At 44.6% G+C, this 18,854-nt stretch overlaps 1 protein-coding gene across 2 annotated transcripts in view; it reads right to left on the bottom strand.

Moving 5' to 3' along the window:
• LOC110292153 overlaps nt 1-18,854 on the bottom strand; it is a 176,571-nt gene that overhangs the window by 21,008 nt on the left and 136,709 nt on the right. For both annotated transcript variants that reach the window (XR_003836694.1, XR_003836693.1), the window contains one exon: nt 531-613. The gene's annotated coding sequence lies outside the window, so the exon portion shown is untranslated. The remainder of the gene's footprint in view (nt 1-530; nt 614-18,854) is intronic.

The raw sequence follows: 18,854 nt of genomic DNA, 5'->3' as shown, positions 1-18,854 counted from the left end.
TTTCCTGCATGTATGTATATGTACCATGTACATGTCTGGTGCCTGTGGCATTCAAAAGACATCCAACCTCCTGGAATTGGGGTTACAGATGGTTGTGAGCCATCATGTGGGTGCTGGGAACCGAATCCAGATCTTCTGCAAGAGCAATAAGTGCTTGGAACCATTGAGCCACCTCGCTTTTAAAATGTGAGCTCTGGGGACCACATTCAGGTCCTGGTGTTTGTCAAACAAACACTATTGACGGAGGCCTGACCCCTGCTCCTGAAGGATTCTGACTTCCTTTCTTTAACTCCTCTTGCTGCAGTAACCCCCACCTCTTCTCCTCTTATAAGCACCTACAAGCTCTATTCTGGGTACCACACCATTTGACACTAAGCTGGATCACTGCCCAGTGCCTGAAAAATTGCAAGTGGTTCCTAAGCATCTCTGCTCCTCTTCATTTCAGGTTTATGCATGAGGATGCAGGACTTTGCTCAAAGTAGGCACCTTAGTAGAGTTGTAAATCACCAGAAAGCATCTGTGGGACCTACCTAAAGGAAAAGTGGGCATCAGCCCAGAGCCAGAAGGAACGAATCTCTTCCCTCCGTCATGCTGGAAGGAGCCAGGTTGTATCCTGAAATACACAAAAAGATGAGGCTGTATCTTCCTGGCTCTATTTCATCTGTTGGCATTCTTCCTTCCCCCAGGTCTTACCATGGCCAAATTCAAGAAACAGATGTTCACGTTTTAAAAAAAAAAAATTCTCCCCTGAGTCAGTGTGGCTGTTTATCCAATTTTCACCCTGCCATCCAGAGTTAGCCCTGTCCTGTGAGGCTCAAACAAGTCAGAAAGAAAGACTCCAGTCCAGGGGAAAGTTGAAGAGAAGAGAGGGGGGCCACAGTGGGATTTTGGGGAGTAGATTGCTCCCTAAAAGGATGTAGCAAAGAAGGCTCACCTTCCCACAAATAGCCCCCCATTTCTCCATGTCTTGGAGACTCAGCTCCATCCGTCTTGCACCATCTCCCAAAAGGAAGAGGAATGCTTCAATTATTGCCAGCCACTAACTCAGTAGCGCTGTTCCACACTGCTGGACCTTTGTCCAGATCCTCTGTTGTTCTGAACTCATCTGACTGCCACTGGGCTATGGGTGAGGGATTCTCATCTACACAGATGACGCGCTGTCTTGGTAATCTTCAGACCAGTTGGTTTGTCGGTTTCAAGTCCTTGGCTCTAACGGTATTTTAGTGAGCTGTCTGTGCAGGGAGAGCTGTGGAGAAGAGGTCCCCTTCTTAACTCAGTTCACTGCACCTCACGGGGGGAGCACTGAAAATTCAGTTCTGATCGCAACATCTGTGCAAACCAAGGGCATCCAGGGACCTACCGTCAGATTTTTCTCTTCCTTAAGCATGATCACCATGTATGTTCACAAATAAAAACATGAACTGTTCTGACAGCCAAGCAAAGCATGAAGAATTAAGCTCCCTAAACAGGAAAAGGGAATGCCACCCTGGCTGCTGTGCTTCTGAGGAAACCCTTCATTCCCAGACTTCACCCCCCAACCCCCAAGTCTGGTCGGGTTCAACCTAGGAGACATGTTTCTGCACCGGGGCAAGATTCCATTTGGAGAAGGAAGGATACAAGTTTTGAGGACTGGGGTTTTTTGATGATAAAATCAGACTTTCCCAGAGAGGATGTCAGAGGCAGTGTGTTCAGAGGCAGCTGCAGGGAGGTTGGTGGAGAAATCAGCGGTTCCCTGGCGATAGCCCAGTGAACCTCATGGCCTCCCAACACTGGTCTTTTGGGTCTCAGCCTCCAGGTCCTCTGGCTTCTGCATCCTCTTACCATCATTCTTGTTCCACTCACAGTGAACTTGAGATAAGCCAGGCCTGCCTGCCTGTGTTCTTGGACTACTTCAGCCAGGATGCTCCGCCCTCACTTTGTCTGTGATGGTCTTTAATTCTTTGCCCTCCACACACAGTCTGGGGGTTCCAGGAAGACAGTTTTCTCCTACCCTTGACATTGGTACCGATTTCTCTGACTAATTGGCATTGCGAGAGATTTTAGTAGGCAAGGTTAGGTTGAAGGAAATTTTGATTTTATTTCAAATTGTAAAGTACCTTTACGTTTGAAAACTTAGAGGGGCTTATGCAGATTCAGTGTGAGACTTCTGTCTACTGTCCTTTTAAGCCAAGAACTCTAATGAATGTTCTGTCTCTTTGTCTCTTTGTCTCTTTGTCTCTTTGTCTCTTTGTCTCTTTGTCTCTGTCTCTCTGTCTCACTGTCTCTGTCTGTCTCTCTCTCTTTCTCTCTCTCCCTTCCTACTTCCAAGCCACAGGATGGATATTTCATATACCGTATATTTCTCCCTCGACTCCAACCTGAAACAATAGGACCAATCAAACATTCATGGACAGAGCCCTCTGAAACCAGAACCATGATCCAAATGAAACTTCTTTTTCATGCTGCTTCATCTGGGTCTGGGGCAGAAAGCAAGGTAGCACAATATGTGCGCGTCAAGTACATTTCCTCACTGCCATATCAGAAGAGCAAATGTGGCCCCAAGCTTAGCTCTATCTTACAGGCCAAGCAGCCAAAAGAATATGTTCTGCCCCAGAACATATTACTTGTTTTTACTTAAATGATGTATTAGAGTCGTTGGTGTTCTTCACCTATGGAGGGTGGGGTGGAGAGTGGGAGGGTGTTCAGCCTTTCTCAGCACAGCACAGCACAGCACAGCACAGCACAGCACAGCTCAACACAGCACAGCACTGTCATCTACAACATTCACACTTGAAACCTGCTCAACTGAAGTTTAAGAGTCACAGAATTGTCTCAGTTTTAAGTAAATTTACAATTTGATATTGGGCAGTCTTCACTGTTAATCCCTTACATTCGTATAATCGACTACCAACAAATTAGACATAGAATCAATTGGATAATTTTTAGAATTGCAGTTTTATCTGTAATTTCAGGGACTGACCAATCTATAGAACCCACCAGAAGACTCATAATTCAGGGAAGCGGTGGTATGTCTACCAGTCTGGAGTTTGACATCTGTAGTGTGGAAAACAGACAGTGATTCCACCTGGAAGCCCCAAGGCAGAATCTTTCCACTTCAGGACACAAAAACCTCGGTGTTTGCTCTGAGGCTCTCCAACAGGTTGGATGAGGTGGATCCAAAGTCCACTTGGAAATGTTAGTCACAGTCACATGTCCACTGGGCTCTGTCCTAACACCTTCCCTTCTAACACACATGAGTTGACAACGTCAATCATTTGTGATGGACGAAGAGCTCCAGCTGCAGGAACATAGTAGCTGAGAGACGCTGGGGTCATAAAATGAGAGCGTTTCTTAACAAATATTGGGAATCCATTCATTTTAGCTATAATCCCTAAATCATCGTAACCAACTGGTCCCCATATGAAACAGGGGGAACTCTACAGCCTCTCGGCACAGAATAGCAGAACAAAGTCCCCAAGTGCTTTTTGTATCTGGAAAACACTTCAGGGCCATCCTATTAAGTTCCAGAAAAATACTGAGAAACCATTGAGTTTCATTTAAAAGAAAAAGGAATAAAATAAACCAAAAGAAATCCTTGAGGAAAGGGATTTGCTGCTGTTCTTAACGTCTAAGACACGACCCTTTAAAGGATTCACTCATTTTTAAATTTTATGTCTCTGAATGTTTTGCCTACATGTCTATGCACCATGTGTATGCAGTGCCTAAGAAGGCTAGAGGAAGGCGTTGGATCCCCCCAGAACTGAGATCTAACAGTTACAAACAGTTGTGAGCCAGGATGTGGGTGCTGGGAACCAAGAGCAGCACGTGCTTTTAACCACTCAGCCATCTCTCCAGTCCCAACACAATTCTTAGCTACTGTAGCAGGAAGCTTACGAGAGGAAACACTTAATGCCTTCATTGGGAGGACACCCGTGCAGGAGAAAGGTGAGCTTCTCCCCCGCCCACCTCTTTGCCTTTGAATATTATTTTTATGACTTCTTGGCTTAGGAAAAAGACTCTTTAAAAAACGGTGACCCAGCGTCAGAGAGAAAACAGACGGATCTCTTAAGCTAATGGCTGTCGTTGAAAACTCCTCCAGTGATGTTCAGCTACAAAGGGGAAAAAGGAAGGGAGAATGAACTTGGCGGTAAACGACCTTCGGGGAAGAAGACTATTCATGTTAATTAGTAGCTCTCTTCCCATAGGCATTAGACCATGCCTCCAAGAACAATGGGCGCATTGTGGTAAACATCAAGACAAGCCTCAAGTACAGTTATCAAAATTTGAGAAAACTCAAGCTAGAGAGTTTCTCATAGGCTCGTGACTCACTGCTCCCGGTATACTGCACAATAGTGTCTCTCCTAATGGCTTTTAGCTTTTGCCACTGCCAACTTTTATATTTAAAATCCATACAATTATGGACAATTTGTGAGCATTTCGAGGCTTTTCTTTTTTGCACCAAGTCTTACAGATTTGAGCTAGCTTTTAGCCTCAGCAAATCAAATGCATTTTGCTTACAACACTAGGTTCATTCTCACATATACCACTTTATTCTTATCATTAGTACTCCTTATTATGCATATTTAATTTAAGAATGCATTTTCTCCATTAAAAAATTAGAATAAGCTGAAAGACATTCCAGAAGGGGAAGTGTTTGCTACAGTTTGCCGTTATTAACCATGTAAGTCCTGATAGGTTCTTCCAGAAGTCATCAGCAAGAGATGGAAAGGTTAAAAATCAAAAAACCAAGAACAAAACCAAAACCAACCAAACAAAACAAAACAAGAAGACTGAGATTTTTGCGTGACAATCACAGGCTTCCATTACATAAATGATCCAGGCATCAAGTTCAAATAAGATAATGCTTAAGAAACAAAACTTCTGTTTTATGTGAATGGAACAAGGGCTTAAATTTGCTTGATGTCTTTAGCCAATTATCTTGAATTAGGTTTCTTGAGATCCAGCCCAGGCCTGGTGTGGTGGCACACTCCTATAATCTCAGCACTTGGGTGAGGAGGATCAATTCAAAATCATCCTCAGCTGTGTAGCAAGTTCAAGGTCCTCCTGGGTTACATGAGATACTGTCTCAAAAGTATATAAAACACAAAGGCTAGTAGTCAGCAGATACACCTTGTAAAAGTAAAAGGAAGGGAGGGAGGAAGGGAGGGAGGGAGGAAGGAAGGAAGGAAGATGTCTACTTAACTGTCTCTACTCTAGTGCATAGGAACTTCAGAGCCAGTTCCCCAAATGTCCATACTTTAAGGAATAAAAGTCCCCCCCTGCCTCTATACATACACACCCAAGATGGGAGCATTACAGGACCAAGACTTAGCTTTATACTGAAGCCCTTCAGCTGAAGAGCTGGGGATTTGAGGCCAGAGGGGTATGGGGGGGAATGGAAGGAGGGAGGAAGCGAGAGAGAGAGACAGAGGGACAGAGAGAGGAAGAAAAAGAAGATGGTGGTAGTTGCCGAGGAAGAGGAGAAGAAGGAAAATGAGGAGGAGGAAGAGGAGGAAAAAGAGGAGGAGGAAGAGGAAGTGGAGGAAGAGGAGAAGAAAGAGGAGGAGGAAGAGGAGGAGGAAGAAGAGGAGGAGAAAGAGGAAGAGAAGGAAGAGAAGGAGGAGGAGGAAGAGGAGGAGGAGGGGGAGGAGGAGGAGATGGAGGGGGGAGGAGGAGGCGATGGAGGGGGACAAGGAGGAGGGAGCATAATTAGGAGAATGTCTTTTCAATCTTTGATTGGAAATGTCCACCCAAGAAATGATTATATCTTCAACACAGTGCCTACTGAGTTTGACTCTCCCCACTTTCAGACCATGGTTACTAACTTCTCTGGTTGTTTTGAAGTCATTTGGTCAGACAAAAGAACAAAGAACTCAGGTGCTATCCTTATGTGATTAGGGAGAAGTGTCACCTCTTCTTTGCCACCTCACAACGTGTCTTTGAGACACCCACATCCACACCCATATGACTCTAGCTTGCAGAATACAGTCAATGCTAACTACACAGATTATGGGAGCAGATAGCAAAGCTCATTTGTTAATAAGCATCCTGCTTCTGTATTCTCATTGGCTTAAGACCTTCAGATCTCCAGAGACATCGACTGAGTTTGTCTCTATTATGAAAGCTAAATAGCACCACTGACCACTTTCTGGGCATCTGCATGGTGCATGAAAGAGCCTCACTGTGTACCCAGAGCTCATCTTACGGTGGCTACAGGGCTTCATTCCACACTGCCTGGGTAAAAATTCTGGTCCTTCTACTTCTCTTTTCAGTTAAAATGGACCTACTCACTCCTACCTCAGTCTTCTCTGAAAGATTCGGACAATTCTATTTCCTACCTCACCCAGTAGGCATGAGGATTAGAAGCCAAACCTTAGCACAGTTTTATTTGTACACTTCTGGGCTCTGTGCTTCTGGAGCCCCTAGGAGACTTCTCCCACCTAGCAACTGCTTCCTCAGCATGTGGGGGTGGGTCCATCACCTTTTCTTCCTGAGCTTAAAAATAAAAAGAGAACAGGGTCCCATCTGGATTCACATCAGCTCCTCTGGGCTCCCTGCTCAGCATCCTCCCTGCTCAGATACCATCCCATCATCCTCTTACTCTCAAAGAACCAGGACGACTTGGGGGCCAGCAAACATGGTGCAATGAAGACATAAACAGACCTACTAATTAGCTGACTAATTACTCTCTCAAAGCTATTTTTCCTAAGTCCTGCTACAACCCTGATCAAAAACAAAACATCAAAACTGAGTAGAGGTGTTCTTTCCTGTTATCTTGGCAGTCAATCAAGGGCACAGTGATGCCATGGAGGAGCAGCCCCAGCGTTTGCACAGCATCCTTCAGCAGCAGTGAGCACACTCTCTCTGTTTATTCTTACTTTTAATGGCCTGCTCTCTCAGACTATTCTGCTTTCATTTTAATTTAAGTATCACTCTTTCTTCTCTTCAGCCTCTCCCAAGTCCTTTCTCTCCAACTTCTTCCATGTCCCTCCTAATTGATAGCATCTCCTCTCCTAATTATTGTCGTTAACATGTATGTGTGTATACCACTTTAATCATAGATATGTGTGTGTATATATATATATATAAATGTGGGGGGTGAGAGAGAGAGAGAGAGAGAGAGAGAGAGAGAGAGAGAGAGAGAGAGAGAGANAGAACACTCCTATGGAGGTCAGGGGACATCTGGGACTCAGATCTTTCCTGGGGATTGAACTCAGGTCTCCATGTTTCCCATCGAGCCTCCCTGCTGCTCCACTGCATGTTATTGTTAACAATATATTTAGGGTGGATGTCACACTCCTGTGTGATGTGTGGATAGATTTTACAGTAGTAGATAAATAAAAGCTGGGGAATGTGTGCCTCTTAGCTCTCCAGTGAGGACTGGGTCTGATTAATCCTGTGCTATTGTGTTCTGTGTTCTGTCCCCGTCTGGAAGAAAGTCGACTGCAGTGCAACTATCTAAGACTGGTGACAGAACAAAGGTGTGATTAGAAGATGCATTTGTCACAGACCTCGGCAATGGTCCCATTCTGAAATTCCACTTAGCATGCTACACTTTCTGCCAGTGGACAGCAAAGGGTTTCTAATGCACATATTACATGCAGAATAATATGACACTTAGCAAGGGAAGGCTCTGGGGTTGCTCAATGGAGATGGGTCTCCACGCCAGTATTTGTCCTTCCATCAGTTGGAGAGAGGCCAGATTTGGTGACACTTGCCCAAACCAAACAAAGACCCATCTGTCACCAGATATAAGATCCCCTCTTTCCTCATCTTCCCCCCTCCCAAAGTCTACTCAGACATAGGACTGAACAAGGATGGTAACTGGCCAAGCTTGCCACGGGAGGGTGGAGCATGGAAGCTCCCACAGGTCTGGAACCTCCCACCTTTTTTTTTTTAGCTTTTCTGCTTCTGCTGAATTCTTCACATCTTGGTTGGTTTCTATAGAACACCAACCCAAACAGCTCATCTCAGCCCTACCACATGCCACACCCTACTGTGCAGTCAGCCCCATATCTCTGTCTGTATTCTTGATCCCATGGCATAGGAAACTTTCCTTTCACCAAATCTCCAGCATTTGAGACTCTTCAATGCCCCCATATACACACACGCACACGCACACACTTGTGGGTGCCTATGGCAAACCCCACAGAAACAATTCAAGACAGTCCAAGATCAGGTAGAACAAGTGGTCATGAGCAATGGGTGTCATTTCTGTAGCTCTCATCCATCAGAGACTACAGTAACGCAGTAGGAGGAAAATAAGATTTACTAACTTTCCCAGTGTTCAGTGTGTATGTTATTCACTACAAAACTGTCACCATGGGCAAGACAGGATATATTCAAAACTCCCCAAATTCCACAATGTCTTTTGGTTCTCTGTGATGCCATTCTTGTTATTTGACATGCCTATAAAGGAGAAACCTCAGTTGAAGAGCTGCCTTCCTTGGATTGACCCTTTCCTTCACTGACAATGGATCTGGAAGGGCCCAGAGCACTGTGGTCCTTGTCTGTAAAAAAGGGGAATCTGAGCCAGCCATGGGGAGCAAGCCACTAAGCAGTGTTTCTCCAGGGTCTCTGCCTCCTGATGCTTCCTGTGTCCCTGCCCTGAAGTCCTTTCTCCATAGACTGTAAGCTCTCTGTCTGTCTGTCTGTCTGTCTGTCTGTCTGTCTGTCTGTCTGTCTGTCTATCTATCTCGGTAGACTGTAAGATGAAATGAACTTTTCACAGCAACACAAAGTGAACTAGGGAACCTTCCACGTCTTCCTCGCCTCTTTCCTTGCTCATCAGGGACCACTGATTTGAGGCTGTAAGGTAGCATGGTTTTCTAGGTTCCTTTAGAAATGGAATTATTCTGAAATACCTCTTTTTTCTCTACTTCTTTTCACTGAGCACGATAACTCTGAGATTATTCTTTATTGATGAATGTATGAATAAGTTGGGTTTATTATTATTTTTTCTTATCCCTTTTCATTGTTGAGTAACAACACTCCATTGTACCCATGGGAGGTAACTTCTTTACTCTGTTATTGGCAGGGGTTTAGATTCTTTCCACGTGGGGAATGTTTCCGTTACTCCACCACAATCGCTTTGCATAAGACTTTCTGTAAGCAAATGGTCATTTCTCTGAGGTAGGTGCTCGTGAGAGGAGTGGAGAGTGTGAAAGAAAGTCGATGCTCTTCTCTATCAGATGAACAGTGCTCCATTTTCCCAGTGGTGTGAGGGAGGGCACAATGGCTGTGATACCTCCTTGCCAACACTTGGTGCCATGTGCCTTTAATTCTGGGCATGTTAGAGGCATGTGGTGTCACCTCATTGTCCTGAAATTTGTATTTCCCAATGAACAAGTGCAACCATTCCCTCTTTCTGTGTGTTTGTTGCTGCTCTCCCTTTGTAGAGTCTGTTCAGATCTTTTGCCCTTTTCTCCTCATTGAGGTATCTTCGTATTAACACAGATGGTGTCCATGCCCTGTGCATACAGTTCCTTTGATAAAGGCATACATATAACATGATACACCCACTTTGCAGCTTGCGTTCCTTTGGACTCATGGTCTTGTTTGAGAGACATAGGTGTCACATTTTGATAAAGTCTTTTATCCATGATGGGTCAAAGTTTCACATTTTATTAAGAAAAATCATCCATCTCACAGTCTCCCAAATTTTCCTCTATGTGTTCTTCTAGAAAATTTTTATTCTTTTAGCTTTTCCATTTAGGTCTAGAGTCTAAAATATTCTTAAAGTGTTTTAATAGTATTACTAAGTTGACAAGAATCATTCTACTCAAAAGTCACTGTGAGACTGACCCTTGGTTTCTTAAAGCCAGGGGCTTCCAGCTCTTGCGTGGTTCCCTTTGGTCTTAGATGACGGGAAAAGAGAGAGTCTTGGCTGCTTGCACTCTGCGGCCACTTTGGAGGTTTTTGTACTTAGGATTTTATTTCCCAAAACTTCATATGTAGACATTTATACTCTGGAATAGTTTGAAAACTTTCCCATCATATTTTTAAAAACGAATCCTTTAAAACGAGGCAGGGAATCACATCTAATTCACATGTAAAGGCCCCGGGCTCCGCTTCCAGTTCCGTGTTAGTGATTTTCTGTGGTCTTAAGCACCGTGGTTCTGAACTGTCTGATTCCAGTTGTTAGCAATGCCGCCCTGAATGAACTTGGGTGAAAGTTTGAGTTCTCTGATATTTGTTTGAGATAAACTATAGCGCATGGCTCTATCTACCAGGAGCAGAACACTCTTAAAGTTTCCAGCATATTCCAAAAGGAATGTCCACATTGGTAGCTCTGTCAGGGATTACTGAAACAGACCTTGGGGATTTTAGTTGGTGGTGGTCGTTCTGTTTTTGTTTTGAGACAGAGTCTTGCGTGTCCCCGCCATTCTGGGTATGTAGCCAAGATGACCTTGAACTTCTGATTCTCCTGCCTCTACTTCCTGAGTGTTGGAATTGCATTACTGTACACTAATGTACTCTGTTTACATAGTGTGGGGGATTGAACTCAGGGCTAAGCAAGGGTCCTACCCACTAAGCCACACCCCTACCCCACCTTTGGTACTAATTTTGGCAAATACATTAATAGGAAAAAAGAAGGCACTGCTTTCATTTGTGTTTTCTTGACTGTTGTGAAATGTAATATTTTTCCATATACTTTGTTGATAATTTTTTTTCTTACTTGGACCCATATTGTATTTCCCTTTTTGTGAGTTTTCGTTGACGTCCAAATGCTTTTTTATATAATAACTTTATCAACCTCTTATCGTGCACTGTCCTACTTTTGTGGGAAGTGTTTCGAATGTCGGCTTCTTGGTTTTCTGTCATTAACTTTGTTTATGATATTTCTAACTTGCAGAGGGTCTGTCTAGCTCTGTAGAAAGTCAGATTTATTGAATTCTTGTATTCAGTTTTTTATCTCAGTGGCACACATTTATGGATAGATAAGCTAATTTTTTCTTTTTTATTTTAGGGATTTGGGATATTGCAGCATTCTGGTTTGTCTGTGATTTATTTTGGTATGAAGCATGAAAGAGGAGTGTGTCTTAGCGCTAGTCCCTTACAAAGCAGAATTGGCAATGCCCTTTCAGAGATGGATGCCAGGCAGTCAGGGTGGATGGGGAGGTCAGAGTCACAGGAAGATGTAGCTACTGTAGCTACTGCTGGTAGTACTGCAGTGTTCAGATTGAGGGAACCAATGAGTGAGTCCAGTGACGCAGAGGTGGGCGGGGCAAGGAATCGCCACCAATCAGCTCTCAGGGATTGGAGTTTGCATCCGAGTGCGTTGCCTAGTTTGATGATTAATCTCAATTGTTGGCTTGATAAAATCTAAAATCACCTGGGAGTCCGGCTCTGGGCATGCCTGTGTGAAACGATCTTGACAAGGTTAATTGAGGGTGCAGGACCCCATCACTGTGGGTGGCACCATTTCCTGGACTGGGATCCCAGACTGTGTAAAGAAGAGGAAATGAACTAAATACCAGTATGCATTGTCCTCTGCTTCCCAGCATGCATTGCTCTCTGTTTCCTGAGTGTGGATATGAGGTGACCAGCTGGTTCCAGCTCTAGCCACTTGGCTCCCCCAGGATGGACACTAACCTAGAATTGTGAGTCAAATATTTCAGGAAAATAAATGATGGCTGTAAGCATTCCGGAGGACGGAGGCTGTGTGGACCGAGAAGCCTGTCAAGTAAGCGCAGACTGCTTACAGCTTACCTGGCTTCCATGGGGGCGGTTCCCTCAGCAGTCACTCACTCCTGGCTTGTGGTGGGATTAGCATTTCTACTCACCATCTTGAATCTCCGTCAATGCATAAGTTCAGGGGCTACTATGACTCTCAGCTGTGACAGGAAATTTTCTTTCCTACTCATTTTTTTTTAAAGAAATTTTACCCCCTTGGTTGTCCTCGAAACCTCATGCATGTATAAAGATAGAGTCATAATAATTTTAACTAGTTGCATAAAACAATTGGGAATTTGTAGATAATTCACATTAAATTAATATTTCTCTTCAGGGACTATCATTTCTCTATAACACTGTACTTTGAATTTTATGGACATAACAGACGCTTGAGTTTTATTTGGTTTTTTAAAAAAAACAATTCTCAGTAAAAATTTCTAATTGGTTTTTACGTGGCTTTTGGAGAACTTTCATTAAATTTATATCTCTATATTTTAAATTATTTCTCTCATAGGCAGATCATTCTTTTTTCATTATGCTTCTAGCAGATCATTCCTGGCATGTGATAAACTTTCCATATATTTATCTGGTAAACTAACTATCTTTCTAAACTTTGTAATTACTTAGAAATGTTTTAGTTTGTTTTCATGGCTTTTAAAGCAGGCGGTCATATTGTATGTAATAAGAATTTTCCTTTCTTCTCCAGTAATAATATTTATGTTTTTTTCTTCCCCTTTCAGTGACAGTAGTGTTAAATAAGTAATTGTGACAACACCCACCCTGACGTTTCCCCTAACTTTAGTAAGAACGTTTCTGTGATTTCACTTTGAAGCGTGAGATTGGCTGTGGGTTTCAGAGAGAAATCTTAAGTTGCCTCGAGCTAAACCACTTGTATTTCTAGATTACAAAGAGTTTCTGAAATTGATGAGTGATGTTCAGTTTATACGTTTCTGTCCTGACTAGATCTCCCCAGACATTGCCTGTTTGACGGTGAGAAAGACACACTGGCTTTCAGCCTGAAGCTTTGTCAGTGGTGCTTTGCTCTGATGTGTGTGTGCATGCGTGTGTGCATACGTGTGTACACATGTATATGTGCATGCGGATTGTGGCCATTTCTGGGTCTTCCTCAGGCGCCATCCACCTCCATTCTATGAGGCAGTTCTCACACTAGTAACCTGGAGCCCACCAATCCCACTAGCCTGGGTTTTTTTTATTATTATTTAACTTGTATGTGTGGGAGGGGCAGTTTTGCCTGTATGTACATACCTGATGGCTGCAGAGACCAGAAAAGGGAGTTAGACTCCCTGAGACTGGGGTTGTAGATAGTTGTTAGTCACCACATGAGTGCTAGCAATCGAACTCTGGACCTTTGCAAGAGCAGCCGGAGCCCTTAACCTCTGAGCTATCTCTGCAGCCCTCTGGCCTGGCCTTTCCATGTGGGTGTCTCTGATCCAGCTCAGATGTTCACGTTTGTGAGGCAGTAACTGTACCAGCCCTCATGCTTGTCCTAACTGGACCATGAGTTCCCTCTGGAGAGTCAAGTGCTGCTCCAGAGACAGAACCTTGGCCTGGCCCTGTACCTAGGATACAGAAATACTCTACTTTGGGTCAGTTGGGCCATCTATCTAATGATGTTCTGTGTCCCCTTCAAAGCCATGTTGTTTCTGCCTGTCTCACTGCCATCACAGCCATGTGATGTGTGTACACTCGGGCTTGCCTGAAAAAGCACGGCACCTAACAGCATATCCAGATGGGATGTAGAGAGGATGAAGGGGCTGACGTCCTGTGAAGGGTGGTTGGTTTCCTTTGTGAAGCTGTAGGTAAAGGCATGAATGAGAAGAGGATTCCAGACTTAGACCTGGACTTGGGGACTTGGTCGGAGAACAGGGTTACACTGACTGTGAATACAGCCATGGGGGCTGCTTCTCTGTGGTCACTGGAATCCAGCCTTTTAAATTTTTATTTGAATTTTTTCAAGACAAGGTTGCCTTGAGCCTGAACTTGTTATAAAACTGGGAATGGTGCTGAATTTATTTTTACAACCGTCTATCGATCTATCTATCTATCTATCTATCTATCTATCTATCTATCTATCTATCTATCTATCTATGTGTGTGTGTGTACATGTACAAGTTCAGGTTAGAAGACAACTTGTTGTACTTAGTTCCGTACTTTCATATGTATCCCAGGGCCCAGACTTCTGTTGTGAGCCTCTGTAGCATGTACTTTTACCTACTGAGCCATCAGGATAGAATGTCCTTGAACCTCTGATCCTCCTGCCTCTACCTGCTGACTGCTAGGTGCACCACCATGCCTCATTTATGCAGTGCTGGGGATTGAACCCAGGGCCTCTCATGCATAGTATGTCGGTACTCTATCAATTAAGCCATATCCCCAGCCCAATCTGCTTTTCAGTGGTACAGTAGTTACATCACTCGGGGCCTCCATAAGCACCTCAAACTAGTGTTATCAACTCCCCTTTTAAGTCTCTTCCCTGGCCATGTGTGCCTTAACTGTCCACCACTCAAGCCAAGCCAGGGTCCCCTCAACTGTTCTCACTCAGGAATCCTTCTAAGACCTCTCTTCCAGCTTCTCTCCTTCTTCTAACCCCGCATCTCCTCTGCAGCCCTGGCCCAGTTCTCTCTCTTCGGATCCCATGCTGTAGCCTCTGCTCCGAGTGTGTGCTCATGAGCTGCGCTCTCCCCAACCTCTCAGCTGTCCTGAGTTCTGACCGCATTTTTCCTTCCTTAAAAATAAAACTTGTCCGCTCTGCTCTTGACCTTGTCAAACATTTCTGAGTATAATCGTCCACAGAGACCCTCTTTCTGGAAAAGTTCCCTTAAATCACTTTTGCGCCACAAACTAAGACTCCTTGCTCGCCCTTGAGATGAGGGCTCTCTCTTCCAGTCCTTCCATCTTCAGATTTCAGTGGCTCCATCTTCACATCTCATTGCCCCTGTTCAGTGGGGTCCACATCTTTTCTCTACTGGTGAATCTGCCCCCATTCTCCCTCCCCCATACCTACCAACACCAAATCTATTTTGGTGATGGCCTCAGAAGTCCCCTATTCTCTGGACCCTTTTCCTGGTACCTCTCCCCACGTGACTCTGTGGACTTCTCCTTCTTTTCCATACTCACACGTAGACTTACATCCCAGACCTTTCACACTGCCTGTCTGTTCTAGGTTCTCTGTTTCCACACAGTTCTGCATAAACTCCAGCAGTCCTTCCCTCATTTCCTTACCCAAGTGACACTTTCTTAGCACGAAGATTAGTAAAAGAGTCTTTGTCCCTCCCAAGAAACAAATACAGAGGCACGCAGACAGACAGATGGACAGACAGAATGACTAGCAAGTACAGAATAGCAGAAGTCATACTTATTTTGATAGAGCCACAGAAAGCAGACACATTACCTTGGTTAATGCCGATAGTTTATTGAGGGCATTAAAGCTTAGTGGTGATAATCGAGGGGCCACTGTGTTCTCCAAACGAAGCCTCCTATCACCCATGTTCTCTCTGCTCCGTGTCACCCTTTTCATTCAAGTTCACATCCAGACGATCCCTCTGAGAGCCCAAGAGAGCTGCCAGCTAGTCCACACTCTGCCAGCAAGCTTACAAAACTGCCTGCCTGTCAGGCCCCACCCCTGAACTCAACCCCTTGCTTGGGAATGCAGTCAGCAGATATGTGGGGTGAGATAACTCATGAAGGCATGGCCTTTGACCTCATGGCACAGCCCAGGGAGGCGACGTAGCCATTCAACTCACTCAAAATCCATCATTCTCAAAAACCCAGTGGAGCCAAGATGGTTCATGTCCTTTCCTGATTCACAAGCACCCAAGACGTCCCTACCCAGAAAGGTCCCTGCTTGTGTCTCAGCCTCACCATGCCCAAGGTGGGACACCTGCACAGTCCTTCTTCATAAACTCTCTGAGGTTTGAATACCTCTTCTTTTAATTGAGAGGGCATGGAGATGCTCTGTCAGTGAAATTATTGTTTTGCAAGCATAAGGATTCCATTTTCACACCCCAGAGCCCACATTTTAAAAGCTAGGCATGGCGGTGCCCATATGTAATCTCAGCTCTGGGGAGGCAGAGACAAATGGAGCCCTCAGGATCCCCAGCCAGCTAGTTTACCCTGATCTGCAAGCTTTAGGTCAATGAAGAGACCAGGAGTCAAAAACCAAGGTGAATGGTTCCCGAGGAGCCGAAGTTGAGGCTGACCTCCAGCCTTCACAGGCTTGTGTCTGCATTTGCATATGTTCCTGTGTGCACCTGTTCATGTGGGCACTTCCTCTCCACCACACAAACACACACACACACACACACAGAATAAGTTTTTTACAGAATTGTGTGATCTAAAATGTCTCACTCAGTCCGTGCCACATAAGGATCCTACTTTCCTGTCATTGAAGGCTACATAGTCTTTGGTCTCTGCTCCAAGAAGAAATGCGCCCTTCTGTGGGTTTATTGGGAAAGGTGCTGTCCTGTGGGGCTTCTCACAGTGATGCCTGTGACTCCTTCTCCATCCCTGACCTATTTTCAAGCCACATTTAATAAACATGGATTTATCATGCTCAGAGTTATCCACGACCACTGACCAACCCACGGAGGAGGAGAGACACGGGTTGGACCCACGGTCCCAGCTGGCCCGCAGTTGTCTATCACTGGATTCGTTCCTCAGATTCCCCTCTAGGCCCCACACCACCTGACCTGTCACTCTGCGCCCATCACTGGTAACTTCTTAGCCCTTCAGTGCATGGTGTGACACAGACCACCCTGGTCATTCTGAGACACCATCAATATTGAGAGAAAGGAGACCAGTACAGCTTTTTCCTGTGGCCCTTGATTTAAAGTGACTTATGTTTTGTCTTGCAGGAGACAGGAAGTAGAGGGAAAATGGAAGAAATCAGAGCTAGAAACTCAGCAAGGCCAGACAGCAGGAGGTAGAGTCCAGGTTAGACCTGAACTCTGGGGTGGGGGATGAGGATGGGGGACAGGGGGAGCTGGGGGACAGTCCCAGCTGAACACAAAGCACAAAGCAAGCAGAGTTACTCAGTGAGAAGATGATGCCATAGGCAGGAACTGACTTCTCCTCAGAGACATGAGCTATCTTCCCACCCCTTGCTCTTCATAATAACCGTTGAGTCAGCTTTCTTTTAACCTTAGGTGAAAACTAATTATTGGCATCTTTGAAAAGTCTCCTGATTCTGATGCTCGAGTTTATTTGAGCCCATTTGGAGACTCCTCTAACACTGGGAGACATGGCTTTCCTATTTTTTTTTTTAGTGAAATCCTCAACATTGAAGGTGGTCTAAGAAATCTACACTTTATAAGAAAACAAGATTTTCCTAGGTCTGTGTGTGTGTGTGTGTGTGTGTGTGTGTGTGTGTGTATTCTTCCTTTGTTTTTGCAAATGTGTCAAATTAAAATGTCTTAATTTCTACCTAGCATTTTCTCATCTGCTCGTGAGGCAGCTCAACAGGCAAAGACATTTGCCTTGCTTCCTGATGACCTGAATTTGATCCCCCAAACCCATAGAAAGGTTTGGAAGGAGAGAAATGTCTCTCAAAGTTGTCCTGTGAACAAGTGTAGTCTACACATGCACACTGCACATAAAGCCACCCCATACATATCATGCACACGTAAACAATAGTATTAAGTTTTAAAATGCTAACCGTTTTCCAAAAATAAATCGGAGTCCCTCGTAAACACAAGCATCAGTTCTCAAGCCATGCTGTGGAACTCCAGAGCACCAGAAACCAGTAGGACTCTGGTTGAAGCCCTGGCCATTCTTCACCCAGGACCCAGGCCTGTCTGGGGTCACTTCTCATGCTATTGACATACAATGCAGACATTTCCATGCTACTGACATACAATACAGACCATGTGGCTTTAACTAAAGAAATTCCCTTTTTTTTCCCTTTGGTGTATGGTTATGAGAGCTGAATAGCCAAGATGAAGGTCCCAGCCTGTTTGGCCTCTGCCTGGCTTACAGCCAGCTGCTTTCACCTCGTGTCCTTGCACAGTGAAGGACAGAGAGAGCAAGTGCTGAAGGAAGAGGATGCTGCCACAATCTGATCTCACCCTCAGGACCCCACCTAGCCAGGTTCCTTACTCCTGTCATTGTGTGGGTCAGAGATTCAACATGAACTTTAGAGCTACCAGTTCTGTCCGCAGCACTAAAAAGAAATACACCGCAGATTTTATTTGTATCGAAGTCAGCAAGCAATGATGGTTTACTGGGTTGTATTCTCTCTCACTCGAACTGCTCGAGGCTGGGAAGAGTGATGGTCACCCGCCCCATCTCCACCCCCATTGTATTTGTGTGTAAGTGCACTGTCACTTGTGAGTGTTCAAATGTACATGTGTGCACAGGCATGTGGAGGTTAGTGCACAATAGCAGGTGTCTTTCTCAATTTCTCTCCATCTTTTGAGACTGTAGCTCTCATCAGCCTGGAGCTCACACTTATTTAGCTATACTAGCTGCCCTGGAATCTCCAGGCTACGTCTGCCTCCCCAGTGCTGGGATTCAGGGGATCAAACTCAGGTCCTCATACTCACATAACATGCAGTTCCCTGACCCATAAGTTCTTCTGGCTGTGTTTCTGGAGAATATGCTTAGGATGTAGGCATTAGAATGTGCCAGGTCACAGTACCTTGGGAAGTGCTAAATTCTAGCTCTTATGCCACCAGGGAGGAACAGAAAATGTGGAGCCTTGTAATAGGGAAAAATAGTATTCTCTTTATTCTTTCTCTCTCTCTCTCTCTCTCTCTCTCTCTCTCTCTCTCTCTCTCTCTCTCTCTCTCTCCACCCCCAACACAAACACATACATACATATACACACATACACATATAAAAAAACACACACCACCCCCCAATCTACACCACCAAATTTGTCTCATAATTTCTATTCTTCTCATCCTCCCTCTCTTCCTCCTTTCCCCATCTTTCTTTCCCTCATGGTCTCATATCCATCACCAATTTTGTTCTAAATGCTATGGATCAATTAAAGGTGCACAATCTTTAATAGTTGTATACATATAAAAATCTAAATGTCGAAGATGGTGCTGAACACTCACAGTCTTAAGACTTGGGAAGTGGAAGAGGAGGGTCAGGAGTTCAATGCCAACTTACATAGCCAGGCTGTGCCTGGGCTACTAAGAGAGAGAGAGAGAGAGAGAGAGAGAGAGAGAGAGAGA

Source organism: Mus caroli, chromosome 1 (genome assembly GCF_900094665.2).
Source record: "Mus caroli chromosome 1, CAROLI_EIJ_v1.1, whole genome shotgun sequence".
In the NCBI taxonomy this organism is placed as follows: domain Eukaryota; kingdom Metazoa; phylum Chordata; class Mammalia; order Rodentia; family Muridae; genus Mus; species Mus caroli.
This window is presented reverse-complemented; position numbering and strand designations above follow the sequence as displayed.